The 23,660-nt window shown below is 40.9% G+C and overlaps 1 long non-coding RNA gene across 5 annotated transcripts; it reads left to right on the top strand.

Annotated features, from left to right (window-relative positions):
• The first annotated feature begins 836 nt into the window (after nt 1-836).
• Nucleotides 837-23,519, top strand: LOC147755799 (uncharacterized). 5 transcript variants are annotated; one of them, XR_015326547.1, is made up of 5 exons: nt 855-1,419; nt 4,777-4,893; nt 19,584-19,671; nt 19,896-20,081; nt 22,275-23,519. It is a non-coding gene; the product is annotated as an uncharacterized LOC147755799 (long non-coding RNA). The 5 variants fall into 5 exon arrangements; XR_015326548.1 differs by lacking the exon at nt 19,896-20,081 and having other exon boundaries at nt 837-1,213; XR_015326546.1 differs by lacking the exon at nt 19,896-20,081 and having other exon boundaries at nt 854-1,419.
• Nucleotides 23,520-23,660: the final 141 nt, after the last annotated feature.

A 23,660-nucleotide genomic window follows, 5' to 3' on the forward strand; every position in this document is an offset into this window, starting at 1 on the left:
CTTAATCTTCTCAGTCATATTGACCATGCATGACTAAATACATCTTTACGAAACAAATGATTGTCTGCAATTTATTTCAGGAAAGCGTGAATGTGGTTCGTTTACATTCGCGCATTGAAAAAAAAAAAAGCTAATCCACCTAGTAAGACGTTTCAAGTAGATAGTATGAAAAATTTTCATCTAGCTGTCTACGTAAACGTAAGAACGACTTTCCCCACTGCCGACTTGCAAAAACCTACTTATCCACCCATATCCGTGCACGCTGAACTATGGGTACGGCGTATTGAAGTAAACGGCAACAAAGTCTGGTATCTTATCTATATTTCACATGTCAGCATTTCCTATTTTAGTGTAGAAGGAAAAAAGTATGAAGGAATCTGCCGAATGGCCCTGACGACAAAGGCTATCGATGGCAAAGCCGATCGAAAGATTGGATTAGTCTCTCGAAGTGTCCGCGTATACGCAGTTGTTTTTCTGTGTGAATTGGCGTAATTTGGAGATTTATCGAGTGTAAGTACGTTTGTGTATATTAGATTTGCATAAGGGGCAAACAGCCCACTCTGCCCGTTTGTGCAAGCGTGCTTATCCAAAACTCTTTGCGGGTCGTGAAACAGGGAGAGATAGAAGAAGCTTGACGGGCAGCATTTTTCGAACGTCTGCCGCGACACTCAAGCTGTTAACACTAGATTTGACTACTCTGTTTCGAAACCATCAGAGCCGCAGTGGTTGACGATTGATTAATTAGCCCGTCAAGAGCTGAAGGCGAGGGGGAAAGAGCATATCCAAAGATTATTGTAGAGCCAAATCACGGTGCGGTCGTACGACTGTGACTAAGATTCTGAGCACATTAAATGTGATGAAATGTCGCGGTACCAGGCATCGTTTCACATGAACAGTAACATTTAATGGGTCGTTTATTCAGTTTTGGGTGATCGCCATCGAGATGCGCGACAGTTCGAGAATATTCAAAAGAGCAACACTGAATCAGGTCCCGCCATTGATATATGTGCTTAGATAGAGAGACTATTCAATAATACGATTAACAAATAACGATACGTGTGATATTGGATTATGTGATAGAGTGCAAAATCATTGGCAAACAAGTTTTGTTCCGTTTGTTTATCTGAGATTTTGTATAGTAGCGCTGTTCATGTGTGAGCGAACAAGCTTTTAAGATCAACTCTTCGGTATAGTATTTAAGAACCTACCCTCAGTAAGTTTCTTGCTAGATTTATTCGGGCCGTCGCCAACGGACCTATGAAACCTATCGTGATTATCTGTCATAATAATCATTTACCTTGTTATTTAATTTAATTTATCTAATAATAATCATGAACGAGCGTGCGTCATAACGGCGATTAAGCGAGGAAAATACCGACTGAGAATACGGAGGATATAAATGAATTATCGACATGTATAGTAAGTATACCGTTGGAAACACGCGAATGACGAGTCTGTCGAGTTGCGTTACAGAGAAAGATAGCGATTTGCTAGTCAAATTAAAGAAGACGCATAAGCGGCATGATACAATTTGAAGTGTTAGTGGCCGAAAAGCTCCTCCTTTGAGGTGCCAGTATCGAGGTTGACTAAGCCATCTGCGATCCACGGAAGCGCCGATAGAATTGATAGTGTCGATTAGCATGCCCTGGGGACACGAACACGCATAGCACGCTTTTCTATAGTACCAATGTAACTTCTATCGGCATCATGGAGTAGGAATGGAGGCACACGGCGAAGTAAGACTTTGAATATTCTATCTTTCTTTAAAATTTTTTTACTTTAAAATAAAAATTTCTTCGGGGAACAACCATAACTAACCGAATTTCGAGTTCAGTGTATTGAGTGGGCTGGAAACGTTCGAGTCAAACGAGAGCTTCCCCCTTTTCTACGTCCTGCCGCGAGAGGGGTTAAGAAATGGGTAGCTATGATCCGTTCAATGGGAAGGAAAGTTTTCTGTACCCGCATGTTTGCCAATTTATATCGAAATTAAATGCATCCTGTAGTTGTCGTCCACTTCGTCCCGTTTACAACGGAACAAAAAAAAGACCAGAGATATTATGAATTACGAAAGCAGTTATACCGCTTCGAATCTCGAATTTGATAATTGGATTTGAAGTTGTAGGAAAATTGCTGGCCATATTTCTGTCTACAACGACAATCGGACCATGACAAAGCCATCTGTCATAGTTTAAAGAATTCTTCAAAAACAATTCCTTGTCTATCACTTCTCTGCCGGAAGACTGTACAAAAACTTAACTTACAAGAAATCACATAGGTAGGATACCGGTTCAAGCTTTTTTTGTTTTAACTAATAATCTTTCTCTCTCCTGATATATATATATGTAGGGCGAGAAGGAGAGATAATCTCAGCGTAGCTCCATCTTACTATAGACGATAAAAGACTAGATAATAAACATATTAGGTGTACTTGTTTAGCTTCATAACATCTTGTCCGTGGGGCATGCCCTGCGCTTACTTAGCATGGGAAAGCTGAAGCAAAAATTTGAATATTGATTAGGCTTTCAGAGATTGCCGAGAGAAAACCATAATAGCTCGCTACGCTGGTAGGCTAGCCTCAAACGTGTTTATTGCTAAAAATCGGACTTGTTTGAAATCCGTTGACTCAGACCTAAGTCACTAAGTTCCTCGAAATGATCTTGGTAAACGACAAGGCATGATCTCCTACGCTTATCTGAAATGCACAGAAGGCGACTATTAGATTATTTGAACTTCGTCAACAAATACAGCTCCCTTTAGGTTCTCTCGCTAAAGCTCAGTATGTTAACTAAAATAGATAAAAATCTGCTCATTTGCCTTTTAAAAGGTATCCCTAGATGAACTAAAAAGTTGCTTTGTTCGAAAATATAAGTGGATAATATGGAAATAAATTTAAATGATTATTATTATTGTAAGGCTTACTGCTATTCCTCTATATAGTTCTTTAGCTTAATTGGTTGTGATTTTTCTTGCACCGTTTCTTTTCTATACAATTAAAAGCACGACAGCACGTTGTTATTATCCTATGTTATTCTAGAGTTTTTTTTTTTTACTAAAAATACTATTAATCGAACCAGTCTTTTCTCCCGTCAGCTTTTCCTGTTGTCGGACCGACGCACTTTTTGTATCCCGATGATATTTTTATGTAGCTATGGTTCTCTTATGACAAGCTCTCAACAAGTCAATGGGACATCTTAGATGGATTTCTGTCTATCCGCATTGATCCATTTTTCAGCGTTGTTCAAGGGGAACGTCTCCTAGAATAGTTGTGAAAGATTTAAAACAACTACATAGATGATCCGTAAAAATTCTACTCTCCTTGATATTATATCCGCTATCTTCGATAACGTCTGTCATTGCAGCGTCTAATGACACAAAGTGGACGGTTCCTGAAATTTTCAAAAAATCGGGTCCAATCTTCAATACATTATGTATTGATTCGATCTATTTCTGTACATTTCAATTATAACAAAACTTGGGTTCAGTATGGTTATGATCAAGGTATATAATAATAATAATATAGAAAAAAGTTCTAACACAGAGATTTTATTACGGTGGTAAAAATGTTTAAGTTATTTATTTCATATTTTCATTATGCAGACAAAATTAGTATTCTTAAAGACTCCCCGATAATCCTCCCTAAGATGAGCATTTCGACACTCGACCTTGGACATGTTTACAGAAACGCAATCGTAACCCAAGCTGAAACTGGGAAATTTATTACAAGTCTAGATATACCTATTAAATGGATAAGGCACCAGCGTGAAATTTTTTGAAATTGGCTCAATTAAGTTCTTTAATAGCAGAAGCAAGCAGTGCACATTTACCTTACTTTTGTGCGGGGAAGCTTTGCTGGTTTCGTGTTATGGTGGCGAGCTCAGATAGTTACTACTTTGTATAAATTTTAACTTTCTAATGTAACATCGACACGTCTCTAACTTTCAACAGGATAATTTTGTATAACCAAGTTTTAATGGTGGAATTATATTAAATACCTAAGGTATTTTATCAAACCTTTATATAAAGAAGCAAAAGCTATATAAACATATATGACAAGTTACATTAGAGTCTCGCATTTGTCGTACGATATATTGTTGTTATTGACAACGTATCACATGAATTTGCTTTTAAGGGAAATTTCAACTGTTTGATTCATACGATACGTTCCTTGGACAAAATAATATTATTGACATCTCATGATCATAGATCAGAATCTACCGTGAATATTGATTTATACCTGAATCAGATCAGACAGAAGTCTGCATATCAGAAGTTTGGCAAAGGACGATCCGTGCATTGCTATTTTTTCCCTATTTTCTGAAACGAACGTGTTTTTTCATAGGCATCTAAGCACGGCCAGACCTACTCACCTTTATAGTTCATTTGATGAGGCTCAGCGATCTGCCTGTATAAAAACGAAACCGTACTTTAATGGCGTAGGTCACAATAGTACTTACTGCACCCCTATCCTTGTTGCTACTTCTTTTGAGGCCTAGAATAATTTCGAAATTTTTTAGATTCCTCGAACGGAAGTAGTACTCCCCTTTTAAATTTTTGTTTGCTCATTTCTATCTCAACAAAATTGTCTTTTTACGTCACTCCTCGATAGATTCAAATCTATGACCAATGGCGCTTCTGATTGTAGTGCGAGCTATACTCCACTCTACTCGACTGCGCTCGTTTCAAAAAACTCCTCGTTCAAATAGCGCACGCTATCTGTTTCATTTGACGCGCATAATACCTACTTCTTCTACGGTTTTTTTTATCTTTATCATATAGGTATAATACTGATCGTATCCAATAGCCGCGTGGAGTTACACATGAGGTCGCCACCCTTATTGTCACACCAGATTCGCAGTTCCGATACGAAAGACCTCGTTCGGCTTCCCATGCCAGGTGATGATTTATCTTGCCGTTTTCATATCGCTGCTATTCTGGCCGCCAACACGATCGTTCTCCATATATCGTAGAATTCAAGATGGCATCTTAGCGTATATGAGGACCGCCTCAACAGACATAGTCTTACGCGCATGTTGTCTCTCTCGAACTAATCGCTACTTGTAAATAGATGCATGCAAAATTCGGCTTGAGACAGAGTGAGTGTGAGTCTGTCATAAACAATCATAACTTTTAGCCTAGCTAACTTAACGGCAAGTAACTAAAAAGCGTCGCTTCCTCTACCTGTCGTGTCTTCACAGAGCTTTTCAGAAAAAAATAAATGTATTTTGTATTTTTATTGAGTAACTGATCTTTTCCTGCACGAAATGATTAGTGGCCCATGTAGTTCTACCTCCGGCTTGAATAACCCTACTTTGTGGGGCTGTATTGGTTTATGACGTGACTATCTTCACTCACTGTTTTCTCGAAAATTAATCAAACATCGTGAGCCAAATTGGGCCACATCATAAAAAATGCTTTACAAAATATACTGGCACTTCCGTGGCGGCCGGTTGTTTTGAACGATAGCATTAAGTAAATTTAGCCCCACGCTAATCTATACATACATACATATATATATCTGCGGACACGAAACAGCAACCCTGTCATACGTAATATCAGTGTGTCGATTTTAGACTTTGGGCAAAAGTCAGCCGTTATCCTATTATAATGCACTAGAAAAACTCCCACAGGCATTGGAAACCTCTTAGGCTACTCCAAATCGACAGGATACAACGTCACAAATGAATAGTCGATTGCAGAAGAGACAAAAGCGCAGCGAAACAGAAGGTCGACGCCAAAAAAAGAACAGCGTGAACCGATCGCTGCCGTCCAAAAACCCATTTCTAAAGATCGTTCCGTTTCAACCAGAGCGTTAATAAGGAAAGTCGGAAGAGGAAATAAGGACAAGACTTTAGGTGTACGTCATACGCCATACAAACGCCCTCTGATGACAATTCAGCCGACGTTTTTTTGCTACTTAGTTTCCCTGAAAGTTAAGCAACGGATAGTTTTCGATGTTCTCCGAGCTAGAAACTCTCGATCTTTAATGCAAAAATATACCTAACGAATGATTGCTGGTTCGTTTACGATCCTGAGGATATACATTTGTCTAATGAGTACTAATCATCTATTAATGAGTAGAAATAAATTTTCGGCCAAAGATCCATGTTCTGACTCTGTCAGAGACAGATAGAGTAGATCTCTTAAATAAACGCATCAGAAAAAATCATCCACACGTTCTATAAATTTTTGTGTAATCATTGATGGCCGAAATGTCCCATCGACTATGCATGAAGCATTTTGCTGGGCAACAGTCCCACAAGCAAGATAACGTCGATTCGTCGCCCGCTTGTGCATCTGTCAATACCGGAGCCATAGAATTGCAAAAAAAAGAACATTTGAAACAAGCCTGTCAGATGTTTAGGTTCTCAATTAATGTTGCAATTGAAAAAAAAGAAAAGCATCGATGTCAAAGATCAGACTTCTAGCACTTGCAAAAATTCGTTGAAGTATATGTTTTTACTTAGAAAAATTTACAGGGCGGAAAGGTCTATTGATAGTCTAGAAGAAAACCACTTGACGGTTTGGGGGTTTCTGCATGACACCTGTCGTGTTTGCATTAGCATAGAACAGAGTAGAAAAAAAACAGTGACGTGAAAACTCCCATATTGTTAAAACGCTGTTATCTATTCTGTGTATACAAAGCATGTCATGGCACATACTGCAACTCTGTTATTCGGATGTAGGAAATTATATTTATATAGTATATGAAATTAATATTATATTCGAAAGTCAAATTGTATGGGCACGAAACACTTTAAAAACTGAGAGTAATACTAAATAACGATTCTGATAATAGAATTGAAATATTACAAACCGTGCTACAAACAGCATGATATTATGCGTGCTGTATGTGGTATATAATGTTGTCCAATGATTTGTTGTTATTATAAAAAGATCGCTGGCTTACGTGCAAAAACTTCCGAAGTAAATTAGGTCGATTAGTAAGCCAAGGGTAAGCACTACGACGGTGCTTCTCTTTCGGTACTCAACATATCTTTACGATGTTTCAAATGCCATATCAGCTTTACCAACAGGCACTGACTGGCCAACAGAAAATCTCCTGTTCAAGTTCCTGCTGGTAACATACGTGGACCGCCTAAACACCAGGCGAAATAACGGTGCAATTCCAGAAGAGCTGACCAGGTCTCTGCATTGTATAAGCTTCACGGCATGTGATCGTTTGGTGGTCTAGTGCTTTTATTACGTCCGAAGACTAATGAGCAATACGGTAACCGCGAGTATAGTTTGATAATACCCGAAACAGATCTTGTATGGTCTTGCAGAACCTACGTTGAGAGTACGTACCGCAGTTCTATTAATATTCTCTAAACAGATCTTTTAAGTACTATATATATATATGGATTCTGCTAATCGTATGTATTTTATTAAATGTGCCGCTAGTTTCTGATAGAGCGTTCCTCTTCATGCCATTTATATCCTATATAAATTTTAGATTTATGAATGAAACCAGCTCTAACGATAACTGATCAGCGCTCATCCACTAGCGTATCCGACACACTTATATAAGCTAACAATAGCACAACTGCAATAGTAACAAATTATTTAACGGATATTATGAATTTCATCGGCTACTAGTTTATGTATTTCTTTTCAGTATAGTTATCGTAAAACTCAGCGTGATCGCTTAGTGTTAAGTGCGCTTGCCTTAGCGGCACGGTCGACTTGTTTTTCATCTCTCTCTCTCTCTCTCTCTCTCTCTCTCTCTCTCTCTCACACACACACACACACACACACTCACACACACACACACACACACACGCACACACTCACTCCCCCGCTCCCACTCTCTCCATCTCACCCTCTCTCTCTCTCTCTCTCTCGTTTTCGTTGCGTCCGAGCGTTGATTATTTTCCGAATGGTGCGTAAAACTGACCAGGCTAACAAATCGGGAAGCTAGAAAGTATTAGTTACTTGGAAACAATTGGTTGACTGAACAACCAAACTACATGAATGCTATACTATGGCAATGGAAAGATTACTTCTAGCTTTCCAAAATTAAAAAAAAAATCCCGTACGAGTCTGCCAGTCGTCGTTTGCAGTTCTAGAGAAGATAGAAGGACGAAAAAGGTTGAGCGAGCTTCACAGGACCAGACTGAGTTAGAAGCTGCCACAAATCGCTTCCTCGATTTATATGACTAAAGCGAAAATCTTTTTAGGAGAGCGGGGCTCTTTTTGGACGAACTGGAGGAAGGTGACGTACTGCTGGTTGGTGAATTCGATGAAAGGGAATGATTGCCTTTGCAATCGGTCAGAAAGGCGTTTGCTGTTGCCATACCACACAGTGACCCACCGTAGCCGACCAATAGCCTCGTCTTTTTTCAATCGTCACTTGAAATAGATATCGTTTGCGATGGTATTCTGTCTTTGCTGCCATTACTGAAAATGAAGAGGCCTTTACGTGCTTTTTGTCCTTTTTCGCTTTCCGGGTCGGTCAAAGGTTTCGCCCTTTCACTAAACGATGCGATCCCCAGTTCGCCACCAGTGCCAGAGCCCAACAGTTCAATTAAGCTATGTGCGATCTCATCAGCAGCTTTTGGCCGGGAATATTTTCGATGGCATAAAAAAATGAATGAAAATGAAACAAATCCGATGCTTTTGGGCCACTCGTCAATAGGTAGAGTTACCAAGAAGATCATTTCTAGGAGCCTGGTAATTGTAATCGACAGAGTTTTAATTATAAGGGCTGCTGTTATGGTACTTTTTTTTCTATCTATCTTTTTACCTATCAGTATACGCGTCAATATTTCTTCATATGTTAATATGATGTCACTGTATATAATAATAATATCTTACTATAGCAGAACTGATCGCATTTGACGCGATGCTCAATAGCAGCTTCGGACGAAAAATTCGAAATGTCCGTGCTGTTGTCTTAAGCACTTAAAAAACCGACAAAGGTTATCGGTTTAAAGATACCAGAGCTATATTTCTTCAATCTACCTATTGAATTCAGCCTCTTTTTTCGCTGGGGTCGCCGTTATCGATATCACTAAGATTCGATGCTAAATCAAACGTGTTTTTAAGCTGTACAGCTGGTTAATGTCGTTGCGAAACAGTGTTCTGGATGGCTGACTTCCAGCATCACAACAAAGTGGGTCTACCTCCGCTTTTGAACCTAGACTATGTTACTTACTTTCAAGTTTGATAGGCGATGAAATTAAGCGTTATTGCGGAGACTCGAAGAACATTGAAGCTCGAACCTAAATGGCAGTGAACATCGTTTGCTGAGAATAACCTTCATCGCTGCTTTCAATAACTCTTTCTTTCTGTATAGGTCACTCCATAAACTATAAGTGTACTGCTGATCTAATATTTACGTTATTTAAATAACGCGGGACCCACTGGGCCGAATGTGTAATCCGCTAAATTTGGGACGAATAGGTAAAATATTAATACGTCATCTAAGTATACGAATGACCGATGCGCACTTGGTCGTCTGGACACCAAAAATTGAGAAGAGAAATGCTTCACCTGACTCACGAAGACGCCTTCTCATGGATCCCAAACCTACTTTCGGCTCTTGCTACTACATAACACGCCTACTATAATGTCAAGGCTGATTGCTGTTCGCCGGCAAACATGCTTGATTTGCGTTCTCACACGGACCACGTACTTCGTCTGTAATAGCAGCCGAAGCAGTAGCAGGCAAGGAAGAAGAAGATGAAGTGTCAACAACAAAACTCCTATGGCTTCTACAACGTTACCGCTGTAACAGAATCAGCCTTGTACATAACCAACCTTCTTCGCGGCTTATATCTATGGCTTTTACGTGCCACCGCCGTTTGACCCTGCCTCGGCAATGAGGCTTAAAAGGAGACGAAGTGAGGCCAACGTCCACTTACACTACAACGATCGGGAAAAGTAGCAGCCACCACCGTTGAACGAGGAATCGCCGAGCTGAACCGAATCTTTTAGGTGACTCTTCTTGTACACGGTGAGTGGTAAGCGTTTTTAACTGGGAACTTTTGGCAGGCCCGGATGAACCTGTGGGCCGCCACGGCAAAGCTACAAGTTTCGAGCCTCTACGAAAATGATCACTGCCTTCGTTCGGACGATCGGATAGATATTTGGAAAAGTGTGGTGAGAAAGCGCCGTCCAACTGGCTGTTTTATCAACGTGCAGCCATGTACCTCAGCTGAACTTCGAACCGGTGCTCGACGACGCCACTAGTACTTGTAAAAAGCATTTTTCTTGCCGCAGGCAGTGACGGCTTGATGTGATAAAGGATCGGTATAAAGTGTGTTTAGGAGCGGAATGTATTGTCGAGGACAGCACGTGGGTCGGGGTTTACGATACAGCCTTGTCGTTTATCGTAGTCCAACTTTCTGTTGTAAATATCAGCATTTGGCTATATTTTCGTAAACCCAAATCTGTGGGTAGTAAAGTGGCTTTAAGCTTCACTTAAAGATTTAAGTGATAGTATAGTAATTGACAAATGTGGGTCAATACGACATATAATACGGGTCTTGGGTAGTAAATCTTAAATTATCATCTATACGGCCCGTCTCCATGGATTTTTTCATGTACCTACAAGCTTGGTTTTCGAGCCATGCTATTTTTTTTAGAAGTTGTCGGCAGTTTTTCAGTTCTCCACGGCCTCTAATTTTCCAATATTGCCAATAGCTTGTTGTAGTCGCCAAGTATGCATATGCATGTATATAGATACATATCTTCGGCCCCAAAAATTCTAAACCAATAATTTGTAGCTATTCTACTATCTGTTTCGGCTTGGCCACAACTAAACTTATTGTGGCTTCGTTTTTGTTCAGAAGATAGTATCGCCTTGTTGCGTTAGCTTGTAGTGTCCGGGAATTGAGGGCATCGCTAAATTACGCTAAATTGCCTCGAAAAATAGAATTTGATCTCTGCTCGCACGGTCCACTTAACTTTTATTAGCTGCTTATAAGCCGAGACCCACGTTGCAGCTTCATATTCAACGCGAAACGTGCCAAGCCTCACCTCATCGAGCTCTCACCCGTTCCTCTACTGGGACCTAGAGCCCAGTCGAAAATCCAACCTGGTTTTTTTCCACGCTTATGCCATCATACACATGGAACGAAGTAACGCATGTCTAGAAGCGTACTCTAGAGCCATCTTGGGGATTAACGAGGCGATGAGAAAATATGAACCCAAAGAGGATGGCGCCTCCTACCATTGTTGCAAGGACGAACTAGCCTCGACGATCATTAACGACACAGCTAACGAGACCCGGGAGACAGTATAACCATAGTTTCGAACGGACAGGGTACTTAAAGGGACTGCACTGTATTCAGAGGCCATGGAGACCAGTATTCACTACGCAAAGCTATAAACTGACTGCTAGCTTGCTTCGAGGCTTTGAGACTATTTACAAGTTCGGGCCACTAGTTGCTCCGTGGATAAATAAGAACTACTCGCAGAACAAAACTTGAACTCCACTGAAAACTGACGGAGTCCAGACCAGTCAGCCAACCCAGAGCATTATTAAAAGCATTATACTGGTCAATACAAGTGCTTTCAGCTAACCATAATTTGTGCTTTAGTCTTATCTGTTTATAAAAAAAAAAAAAAAGAAAAAAAAAGAACATATTTAATTGAATGACTACGTGCATACACAACTTGCAAAAACGAAAGGCAGCTCAATGTTAGTACGTCCACTAGCGAAACACGGCATGCCCCGGGAACAATTCTTTCACAGTAATGTATAGGATACATATTTAAGCCCATATATTTACTTAATTCGCTGTAGCAATTAATCCGTTTTTCAGCGTATTTTGGGGCTAGAATTCGTTAAGCTTCTCCTTGTTTCAATGTTTCATCGTTCTCCGTACAAAAAATAGCTATCATCACTTGAAACCACTCAAGAAAAACACCTTTTTACAATGATTTCAGATCAGTAAATCCGGCCACAAAGGTCGTTTTGCGTCACTGTTTTACCTTTGAGATTTACTCTGTTATAGCTCATGGCTAGCAATTACGGGATGCCATTTTTAGTCGACGGTAATGCTACAATAGTAGCAAAACGTTAGTGCCTATACGCATACAACACAACCTGGGCAAACGCCAAACTCAGGATGTCAAAAATTCCTACCAATGATTCACGATCGCCACGAGCCCTCCTTGACGAGATTTCTCGATGTCAATTTGGGGGACGCTTCTTTCGTTTGCTTGCAAGGTTCTGTTCAACCAGTGCCACCTGCTCTTCAAGATTCGGTAGCCGGGGGTCGGCAGCAACGGTCCTGCCTTTAGTTCGTTGTTGGCAAGTACGAAGAAAATCGCATTCTAGATGCACTCCACAGGACAGAGGTATGGGGGCCCCAAAGCGTCGGAAAGAGTAAATGTAACGCGTTGGTGACCTGCTTTAGCTGAGGCGTTGGTGACCTTCGCTGAGAAAAGTGATGAAGAAAAGGATTTGCCGAAATCGACAAGCAGAATTGGTCGACCTTTTGGCTATAGGAAACCTGACTTGAAGAACGCGCAAGTAACGGTATAAACATATTATTAAGTGCTGCGTATTAAACAACCAAAGTCAACGGTGCCACAAACAAAATGATTGAGACTTTCGAGGTTATTCATGTTACAATCTCCATCATATCGTCCCCCAGATACGCAAATTTGACAGCAGTGCTGTGGTACAATATTTCTGCAGTTCAATGCTATCATTAGAGGCGGAAACTTTTTGCGCCCTACCAAATAACACAGTCACGTAAAAATGTGAACCTTCGATTTACACCTTTACACTTCGCTCAGACATTAGGAATACCGTATAAACGTTTATGCTCAATTCACAGTACTGGACTGACGCGCTTGTTCTTATCCTTCCACAACAAACACACACGCCACAACACAACCCACTAAGTTTAACAATAAAATAAAACGATAATTACGCAGACAAAAACATCAAACAGAGAAACAAGCGCGAGACATTTACGCCGTATATTTGGAAGATATAGAGAGTGTCAGATGTGATACAATCCGTCCTGCGTGTACACGTACGATTAAAGCCAGGTCAGTCGAACATTTCAGACTGTATTTCGCCTATTTATCCCGTATCTTAAAGCCAAAGACGGCAGTTACGGTGTACGGTAACTAAGTCACCCATTTGCATCGAGATTTAAATGTGAGATAGCAATTACATACATAGGTATGGACGTGCCAACATTCGAATGTGGCGTCATCCTGCGTTGCAGACGACGCGGATCCTACTTCATATAGGGGAGACTGTAAGAGTCTTTAGCTGCTTTCCGTCATCGATGACCTAGGCCGCTGCCAAGCGTTTGTTGACGAAGCTCACTCCCATTCATTCCCAAGTCCCCTCTTCCTCCGCCTTTCTGCAGTTGGCTAGTCTTCACACTTTCGCCTTTCCTTGCAATTACATAGTGACTATAATTACAAGATAATATTACAAAATGGCAAAAGCGATACGATCGTACGAAGTTGTGCTGCTATATGGGCACCTGAATTATTTCTGAACTGCGTATGATGCAAGAGTGGCATCCTAGTTGAGTGCCGACACGATAGCCGGATTTCATGGTTCATAGTCTAACATATTTGCGCAACGGTGGCTGGAGCGCTCGAGCAGGTCAAGCCCAGTCACCAGAGTTGTCGGTCGATCTAAAAAGCGGGCAAAAGTCGGAGCGAGGGCAGTTGAACTCGAAAAAAAAATGACTTGAAAACAGCGAGCAAGTGAGGTAGCGGAGTGGCGAAGTGACCTTGCTACAGGCGCAGCATAACATAACTTATAACAGTGAGTGTATTAGTTATCTGTATAGTAAGTTAAATTAAATCATTAACGCACTTACATATGTAACGTATAGAATGGCTTTCGGTTCTTATACGTTTGAAGGATAATCTCCGATACGCGTTGATCTTTGGCCTTTCGGAATTCAGCACGATTCCATACTAATTTCGTATGCATTTAGCCGTTTTCTAGAGGTTTGAATATCTATAAAATCTGACCCTAATAACAGCTTGTAAATTCATTAATTGTAGTCGCCCCAATGCTCTCCTCGTCTTTCTTTTATAACTGGTCCTGATATTCATGACGCCACTGGCCACTGCCGATTTTCTATCGCAAATTTAATTGTTGATCGTCCGCTGGAGGTCATTGAAAGCTAGATTCGAGCTTGACTGAATCTACACGTATTGACCGTAGGCTTATGGATCGACGGCTTAATTAGGGAAAGGTTGACAATTTTTATACCGTTAGCAGTTGCAGATTCTGGCGATATCTGAAATGGACGATCGTGAATACCTGCGAGTCTAACGGCCCGCTTACCAATCAACCTAGTTTATATGGCATTATAAGGGGCTAGTAAAAAATGGAGATTCTCTATTTATTTGTACAACTGTTATGTTGTCAGCTCTTACTACAAAATGTACCGGTGGCAAATAGCAAAGTGAAACGTATACAGGATCGTTCTCGACCTTCACGTGAGCCTCTTCCTAAACGGTGTCATAATCGGATAACTTCCTATAATTTTCATTTCACCTGTCATGCCTTTGGCAGTAAATTCTACCACCGTACTACTTCTACGAGTGTTTAGCAGCTCGTAGAACTGAAGTTCAATAATAGTTCGATGACAGATACCGAAATTTTATGTCCGATACTGAGGTGATGTATTGTTTGAGACGATTAAAAGTTTTGATTTGCCTAACGGCTGCAGGTGACAAAAAGGCAACAACGGTACAGGAAGTAGATTATGTACGCTGCCTTTGCTACCACTGCTAATACAATATACACATTCCCGAGGAGGTCCCTGTCCATTAGAGGCGTCACCGTCGTCGACGCAACGTATCCATGCTGCGGTTCTGTTCGCTCGTTATCTTTATCGTAACTGATTGTGCTGTGTATACGTAAATACGTACACATGAACGGCGAGTACACTTCGTACGTGCTCGTGACCCTGATACTCACGCCTATATTAGTAACGTTCCACTGTAGCAACGAACAGACTCAATAGCAACGGTGGTTTGAGGCAGCAGAAACAGGAACCGCTTCGACAGCCACAAAGGCGCTACTAGTGCGGTTTTTAGTTCTGTTGGGATAAATGATTAATTAGACAAATAAACTTTGTTTTTACATATCGACGCGTGAACAATGGTTAGGGCACTGATTCGTATATTGTTCTATTCGTGCGTAGTGATAGGCTTGTCGCTGCCACCTGCCACTTTCCGGCAGCTCCAGTCAGGACAAATTGGGTCAAATCGGGTTGAATCTGCTCAGGCCTGAGCTTAAGGAGTTACCGCTCCAGCCAGCGCCTTCGCCGTAAACGTCATGTGAGATATAATAGTATATACATAACCTATGTATTGGCTGCGTAGACGTGTACATGGATAATAATCGGACTTGCAGATACGACTTATTTTGGTTTCGAAGACACAAAGACTCACTGTACACTGTACCGCCTCCCTACAATTTCTTTTTTTTCTCATACAATCCAAATTATGGCATTTATTTCGCATTGAAGTAGCTTTTCAAGGAGTTGGGCGGCTCAACTGATGCATGGTAATAGTACCGCTAGGAGGAAACGCGCCAGCTTATCTATGCCTAGAAACGCCTTACTGATGGAAACACTGATGGAGAATAGAATATGCAGTTGTTTTTAAGCGCGCCAGAACTGAAGGAAGCATTTGTGGATGTCTTCCTTTTTGTTTTTTAATAAAATGTCGGTTTTTTTAATGGTGTACAATGAGAGTGATATATAATAATAGGATGCTATTTAGACTGTTAGCTCGAAGTCGAGTCGTTGACGGCATGTGAACATTCACTAAGTATATATATATATATATATATATATATATATATATATATATATATATAGCCGATGCTGGTATTAGTCAGACAGTAGCTAGTAGTTATGTTAGGCCCATCTTAAATGCTCAAAAGCCTGCAGTTTCTGCCTTTTGGGCACAACTGCCTTTTGTTCTAGTGAAGCTAAAACAAGCCATACTGTGATTTCTACAATTTGCCCTGAGTTATGTAAAGCAGTCGGCGCGGTTAACAGTTAGGAATGCGCTGACTTCTTTGAAGTGTATTAGGAACATAGGCTAATAATAACTCAATTAAAACTAATGATACACAAATATAAACATGTGGAGATAAAGAAAGTTATCATAACTATACAAAATGTTAAGTAGGTCCATGTTCTATAGCAGGATAGCATTGCGTAAGCTTAAGACAGTTAATTAGTCCTGACGAGTGTAACACTGACATGAATGAGAGTGAAGGCTTCCTAAACAAATCTACGGGACACAACCCTCTGAGAAGGCCAGTTTGAGATCTCAATGCACGCGAACCTTTAGACCTAGACGAGCCTATCATACGGCGTCAGCTGTCCCTAATGGCCATCATAAGTATCTATGCAATTCGTGAAGATTCACTCATATCAAACGAAACGACGCAATCGGTAAAGGCTCAGAAATAGTCTACCAACATAGTACTTATTCACTGGTCGCGGGTGCAAAAGAGGATTCGAACGTATGGAATCAAAGTGCCAGGTATTTCTTCAAGTGTCTGCTGGGGGATGCAATTTAGATAGGCGCTTCAGAGGTCATTTCGCATAAATGCGAATTTGTAATTTTATTCGTTTTCCTAACGTCCCCATCCTTCAGGCTATACAAACAAGATCCGCTGAACGTCTACACAAAAGTGTGCCTTATGCTGCTCCAAAATGAAGTCCTTAGCTTTCATTCTGAGGAGAAAGCTAGGCCAGATACTTCTGTTGGGCACGGTCCGAAGTGTCCCTATCTTCATATTACATCCTATAACAGCTGTTCTTTAGCAAATCCAAAATATACTACATTAAAGAGAGAAATCAACTAGTTACGTCTTCTTCATCAGTGTATTACGATTCTCTATAGCTAACAAACGAATTATGAGTACTTTACCTACTAGCCATATTCTACGGGCATCGATAGCACAATTTCTACCATCTTTTTTAGCAGTTTTCAATAGCTGAGCAGTGCTTACCACCTGTTCGTTAAGCTTCTCAAGGCCGAACGTTCGTACAGACGGTACTGTACACGCTGACAGGCCAATCGCGGCTTAGGAGCATTGGTAAGGGGTGTACAGATCTGTTCGGTTCCTGGGATCTTCTACCTGCATTACGGACAGAGGAGCCTGTGCGAATACACGCTGTTCACAATAGATCCCATGGTTCAAGCCCAAGGCGATGCCGCTTTGCCCAGACACGGACCGGCACACCCTCGCATCGCTTGCACATCAGATAGCCACTTCTGCCTCTGCCAATGAGCGCACAGACGTATATACACAACTGATCGAGCTAATTAATGAACCTTAATCTAATTATCGTCTTTGCACGACTAAGAGGTAAGTGAGTAAAAGGGAACAGGCGCGCGAGGAGACCGAAGTTCCGGCACGGTCCTTCGTGGATACATGCACCGTGGTTAGCTTGTCGTGGCCCCACAACTCGCGCTGCGGCGTCTACTGGGCACCGAAAAGCCTTGTACTAAGACGAAGTTGACGAGGAGCGTCCACGCGAATACTTTAAATAAATTAGAAGTACACGAGGCATTATGTCTTCGGTGTGTGCGTTTAAGACGTGCAGAGCGTTCGTAATTCATTTGATCCTTTGGGGCTCGAGAACTTACAGCCCTAATAGTAACCGGTAGAGGTATGGAGGTGTCCGAGGGAAGCGGGACAAAGGAGAGGGGTCGAATGACTCCATTACGGTTGTGCCCAGTGTCCGCTGAGTTGTTCCTTTAGTCATAGTTGTGGTGAGATCTAGTAAAACACCAAAGCAGAGGCCAGAAATTTAAAAAAGAAGGTTGCAGAGCAGGAGGGCTGAAGAGTCGGTACAGCGATCAAAAACACTCTACTGCTTTTAATCCAAACAAACGACGCGCTGATGAAGATCTCACTATGTTAGGTGGTTTTGACAATGAAGAAATGGCTGATGATCGAATCGGGTTTCATGTGCATTGGCCAACACTCGAGCGTAGCTTCATAGTGCCGCCACACGCTATCAAGTATAGTATGATATGGGAAAAATCAGAGATGAAGAAAAAAAATCAAAAGAGGATATTAGAGCCGGATATAGCTCCGTAAGTGCATGCAAAATTCAACATGAGTAACTTAACTATCTAGAAAAGGAGTATTGTTTATAGCAGCACAACGATATATAGAAGTAAAAAAAAAAAAAAAAAAAAAAAATTTTGTATGAGATGATTAGACAGTGGCCTAGTACATGTTTATGGTATTATGTGAATTCAATTTCCTTGTTCGGGTGACTCATTCTGCCTTCGTAGACCTCGCATTAACTTTACGATTTGAAGCAGGTGGACAAAGCCTGCTTAATGGTGGTTTTTCTCTCCAATTATGCGAACGTCGGTAGAGCTTAACGACTGTGACCACCTCTCGAAGTAGGTCTAAAATAGTTGCATCCATGATAGCAGGTTGGGGCTTTTAGATGGAGGCGGGAGTTCTGAAATATGAGGGGGTCCTCTGTTTCCGCATTCATGACAGACGGTAGAGTGGAGCGGCTTTAAATTAAACCGAGTTGAGCCTATTATTGTGTCGCGCAAAAGGCTAAAAAGAAAAAATGACACGGAAGTAACAAATTCAGAATAGTGAATAAGAGTGGTAGTAGCGGACCCGGAAAGGATCATGCAAAACATTCAAATGGACCGATTAGAAGAGTGGACAATAGTGTAATACTCGTACGTTTATTCTATTTGAGAAATCTTCATTCATGAAATTGTGCAGGAGATCAAACATTTCACCGGATCACGTCGAAAAGAAGCTACACTTTGCATAAGCCATTGTTGAACATATGTGAAATTGAAATTTATTATTTATTTATCATCTTGCGCGAGATGCCGAATATCGTTAACGATTGGTTCACTTGTATCCGACTTGCGTATGGCTGAAAACAAACACATCTTCTTCGTGTAATACTAAAAAATCCTCTCACACAACTTTGAGTCTAAGCAGAGAAAACGTTTCCCTGCCCCTCACAAAAAAGCAGCACTTCAGATAAGCTTGTTCCGCATTCAGTGGCACGATGATCGCGCCGTTGTAAGCAACGCTGACTAAGGTGGATACCCTTTCCTTTTGTCTCAGATATCCTCGAATCTTTGCTCGAATCGTTCCATTTGCGTTGAATTACTTTCTTCTAGCAGTTTCTTGTCCCGCAAACACTAGCCCATGCATACCCGTTCGCATACAACTATGCAAGTACCATTAAGTTTACTTCTGCTGTAATGTTTGCCTCCTGTTTTTGTCCGTTGAAGAAGTTCGCATACACGCATTTCTCGGACATTCTCCCTACGGTGTCCCTGTGACTTTAATAAATCTAGAGGTCATAGCAGCTGTAATAGGGTTTTGCGGTCGGCCTGTTTAGGGATTAGAGATATCGCCTCTGATTTAGTCCGAGACTGGTTCCCTTTACTGCAGTTTCACTCTTTTTAAATCTCGTGTTATTTGCCGCGTTACTATTTACTACCATCGCTACTGTTACTCTGTGGTCTGTGCTTTTACTACGAACCTTTTTATTTTAGCCATTGGATAACAGCTGTTGTGTAAGCATCTTATGTTGCTAACATCGTTTGCATTGGTGTAGGGTTGTGTCTGCTTCGCACTTTGGGGTTGGTGACGGTACCTCGCTCAGTTCTCTTCGGCACAGCCGCTGCCATCGTTCGGAGCATTATGTAAGTTTTCATTGAAATTTTCTAATGTCTACTAGCTGTCTTCTAATGTCTACTTCTTGCCTATAAACAGGTGGGTATTATTTCGGTGAGATTTCGGAATTTTGTTTAGCAGCAATGGTCAGAGAAGCGCGTTGGCGCTGATGGTTGATCGGTCGGTTTAGAAAGAAGCTTTTCTTCTTTTCGCTTGATCCACTAGTCTATATTTGGTCTTTGCGTTCTGGCAGTCCATATTAGTGCTAAACCATCTACAGGACGTGCTTGGAAAGAAACAACGACAAAAAAAAGCAGGACAGGGAAGGCATATAGTAACATCGGAACAAATGGTCAACTGTGAGTTGGAACGGTTCGGTGGATTCGTGCAGGACAGGCGGCATCATGGGTTTTAGCGTTGTTACATCGTTTGGCACGAGGTACAAACAAAAACTTAGTAGGATTTTTTTAGGCAGGGAAGGAGTATGTGGGCAGTGACAGCTAATGGAATAAGGTCTAAGACGTATAGCGAAAAATTAATTATATTAAAATCCTTGAATATGTTTTCTATAAATTTGCCTCTGTTTCTAGAAAACGACATTGAAACCAGAGTGGTTTTAGTACTTCAATAAAGAATCAGATACTTCTCTTCATTGTCACTGACGTACCAATCAAAATTGAGCGTGTTAAACAATTTCCAGAACCGGCCGCAATGGTCGTCGTAACGTGTACATACGAATATGTATAAACAACGTATATAAAAAAAGAACGGGTGCATTTGGATAGAAACTCAAATAACGGCATCTATTTCCATATTATTCACTCTACATATCCAACTATATAACACAAGTTAATGGTATAAAAGGGTAAGATCGGGAATAGCTACGTTATGAGTGGATCTGCACGCTCGCTAGTCGGAATATTTTAAATAAAGGTTAATATAGGTCAATCAGAAGTGTATTTTTGTTTCGATCAGATTCACGCTCACGTGCTTCTTTCGGATTGAAGAACGTGAGGCAGATTTAACGTAGGGAAAGCGGCAACAGTAACAGCGTTCACAGAAGTCAATAGTCAACTTATTAAAGACGAAGTTTAAATATTTCTACATTTGTATCGCACATGAGGACCGCTGTTGTCCAACCAACTTGGATATTATGACAATTAATAGATATTACGCTTACTATAATCCATAGTTAATTACAATTTTAGCATATATAATATTCATAACAATAATGTACCGGTAAACTCGGCCCACGGAGCTTTCGTGATTTTCCGTTTTGCTTCGTCAGCGAGATAATCCATATTGCGTCAAATCCAAACTTCGGAATAGATGAAACAGCGTTGAATAAGGCCATTAATCAAGCAGGTGCCTGACGGATGAGATCGTAAGCCGCTCGGTTGGCCGGCAGACTTCGAACGTTGATGCCTAACTGGACAAGTGTTCCAACGGTATGAGCTGTTAAGCGCTCGGAAGAGCTCAAGCCCCACGAAATGATAATCAGGTTCTGCGATCTGCTGCCGCTGTGGGACTATAACCAGGAATCTACACGGAATGCATGTATCTTCATTTTCAGTTCTCGTCGAACTTCACTAGACCAGAAGTATTATTTTTAAAGCATAGGTAGGTTTCGCCTTAAGAGAAACTATACATAAAGACAACGATTCGTTTCGGTATAAAGTACCTACTAGTAACACCCATTGCTATTATGAATTGAGTCACCAGCGTGTTGCAGCGTGTTTATCCACCTATCTCCGTATTAGCCCCGTATATACTAAACTTATACTCTGAGTTAGGGTGGGCAAATCTAGTCCAAAACTGGACGAACATACCTCTCATTTGGTGCTGACGAGAACCCGAACCACTTATGCGTATATAAGCATCAGTGTAATATTTATAAATGTGAGTAAATCACTGAAATCCGAGTTTTATGTCTTTTCTGTCGGATCGCATTGCATTATATTTGGTATATTTTCGAAACGGGTCAATACGAATCAAAATATCAAACAGCAAAAAAAAGGACACAAAAAATAGACTTTTACCATGAAAAAGCATAAAAAAAAGCAAGCCGCAGTCATGCGAACACGTAATATATATATATATATATATATATATATATATATATATATATTTACGGGATCAAAGAATGTACCCTGTATCTCTTTAGGCTTTCACAGAGGGCAGGAAGTTATAGGTCGCCCAAGCTGCAATAGTATGATATATTTATTGGATAATTTTTTCCAACTACTTATTATTTAATTTGCATGGCTCCAATTTTCTTTAATATTGCCCTGCTAGAACGAATCCTGAAAGCTGATCGCCCCGGAAACCTAATCGATTATTATTATAACAATAATAAACCATGGGAACAGATCGTATTGTACAAGGTGCAGTAAAAATTATGGTTATACACAAAACACTCCCCATTATAATTTTTAGAAAAAGTTCATTAATATGACTGAGCAGGTACAAAGGACCGCGCCAAAAAGACGTCTTTTGCCGCACTTGCATCCCATCAATGAACGTTAATAACCGCTATGCAATTTCTAAGTATTCATTTTTTGTGTCTGCGTTCGCTTCCAGGGGCTTATACGCAACTTATCCGCCTGTTTGTGCTCTCATTTGATCTTTTCAGACAAAAAGGACCATCAGGATAACGCATGGCTGTGCCCGCGTCTAATCGCACAGAATATTTCATTGCTCCGGAAATAATAGGATCAGAATGCAGTAATCAAACCGGGGGCCTGTGCCATCTGGGTTTCGCCTGTGGCATCCGCCGGCATCAGTGGGTCATGTGCAAGGAAGGGTTTCATAAAACGGAGCTTACGTGATCTTTCTGACTAGACGATAGTATTTACGGTTTGCGTTCTGTCCGATTGCCAAGAATGTCTGGTTTTCAGGTCACATCGAACACGTTAGAACGGGAGCATGAGCATGCCATACAGTCGTAACGCCTTGCTCTTGTTGAGGCTTTACGTCGCTTTCCCCGCTAACTGGCATAGAGTCCAGTTTTCAAATGCGCGCAGCTATGATAAATAATAAGAATAATAATACCGATTTCGACAACGGCATAGGTGATTGGGGCGAGAATTTCCAATCATTCAAGGAAACTGCGTTAAATGTGGATGACGCCTCACAGTGGCTTAGGAAGTGTGGATCCCGTTTGTAGAGGATCAAGAGGGATTCGTTCTAGGTGGAGAGGTTATCTAGAGTTGGGAGAAACGAATAGATGACCTTCTTCCCCTTAGCAAGGACACGAGGACGACGATGATGATGATGATTTCTTAGGAAATTTTTAACCCTTGTTTCTTGTGTTTTTTTTTGCTGGAAATTATAAAAACCATATAGGTCGCGGAAAAAAGAGAAACCTGTTTCACTTTGTGCCACAGGTTTTTCATGTAGGAAAAGCGCTATCTAGAAACGTAATATCCTGCGCAGCATGTGAAAGAAAACTGTGAAGTCGTAATATCGGAAAATATATGACACTAAGCAATACTATCGCGCGTTATTCCGCAAGGACTCAAGCCTCCCAGAATAATATAGCCGTGATAGATAATACCTGTGAGACGGTGTGCGCCAATCTTGAATGTATTGCAGCGGTTAAATGCTATATTGATATTCATGCTAGTTCAACTGTAGTAGCTGACAGGAGATTCTATATATTGACGTGAAGAGCGGGTTCAGAGGAGTTCATGAAAAGTATTATGTCTCAGCTGAAGATAGAACTCCGGAGTTCATGCTTTTGAAGATAGCGTCTCACCCACCGCCACGCTGAAGTAGACTGTGAGGAGTCCAGCTTTCTCAGTGCCTTACACTTACATAACCAAATAGCAATGAGCTGAAGTAAATTTAAAAGATGCCATCATTACCTAAAAACGAACTGTATAGGATTTTTTTTCTAGCTTGAAATGAGTCACACTACAGGTGTCAAGGCGTTATTGACTTTGTATAATATCGCGTAACTATAATACCTAATCCAATTCTTATTACAACTAGTCTTACTTTGGTCAACTCTATCATG

This window comes from Varroa destructor, unplaced genomic scaffold, assembly GCF_002443255.2.
Source record: "Varroa destructor unplaced genomic scaffold, Vdes_3.0 BEIS01000004.1, whole genome shotgun sequence".
Classification (NCBI taxonomy): Eukaryota; Metazoa; Arthropoda; class Arachnida; order Mesostigmata; family Varroidae; genus Varroa; species Varroa destructor.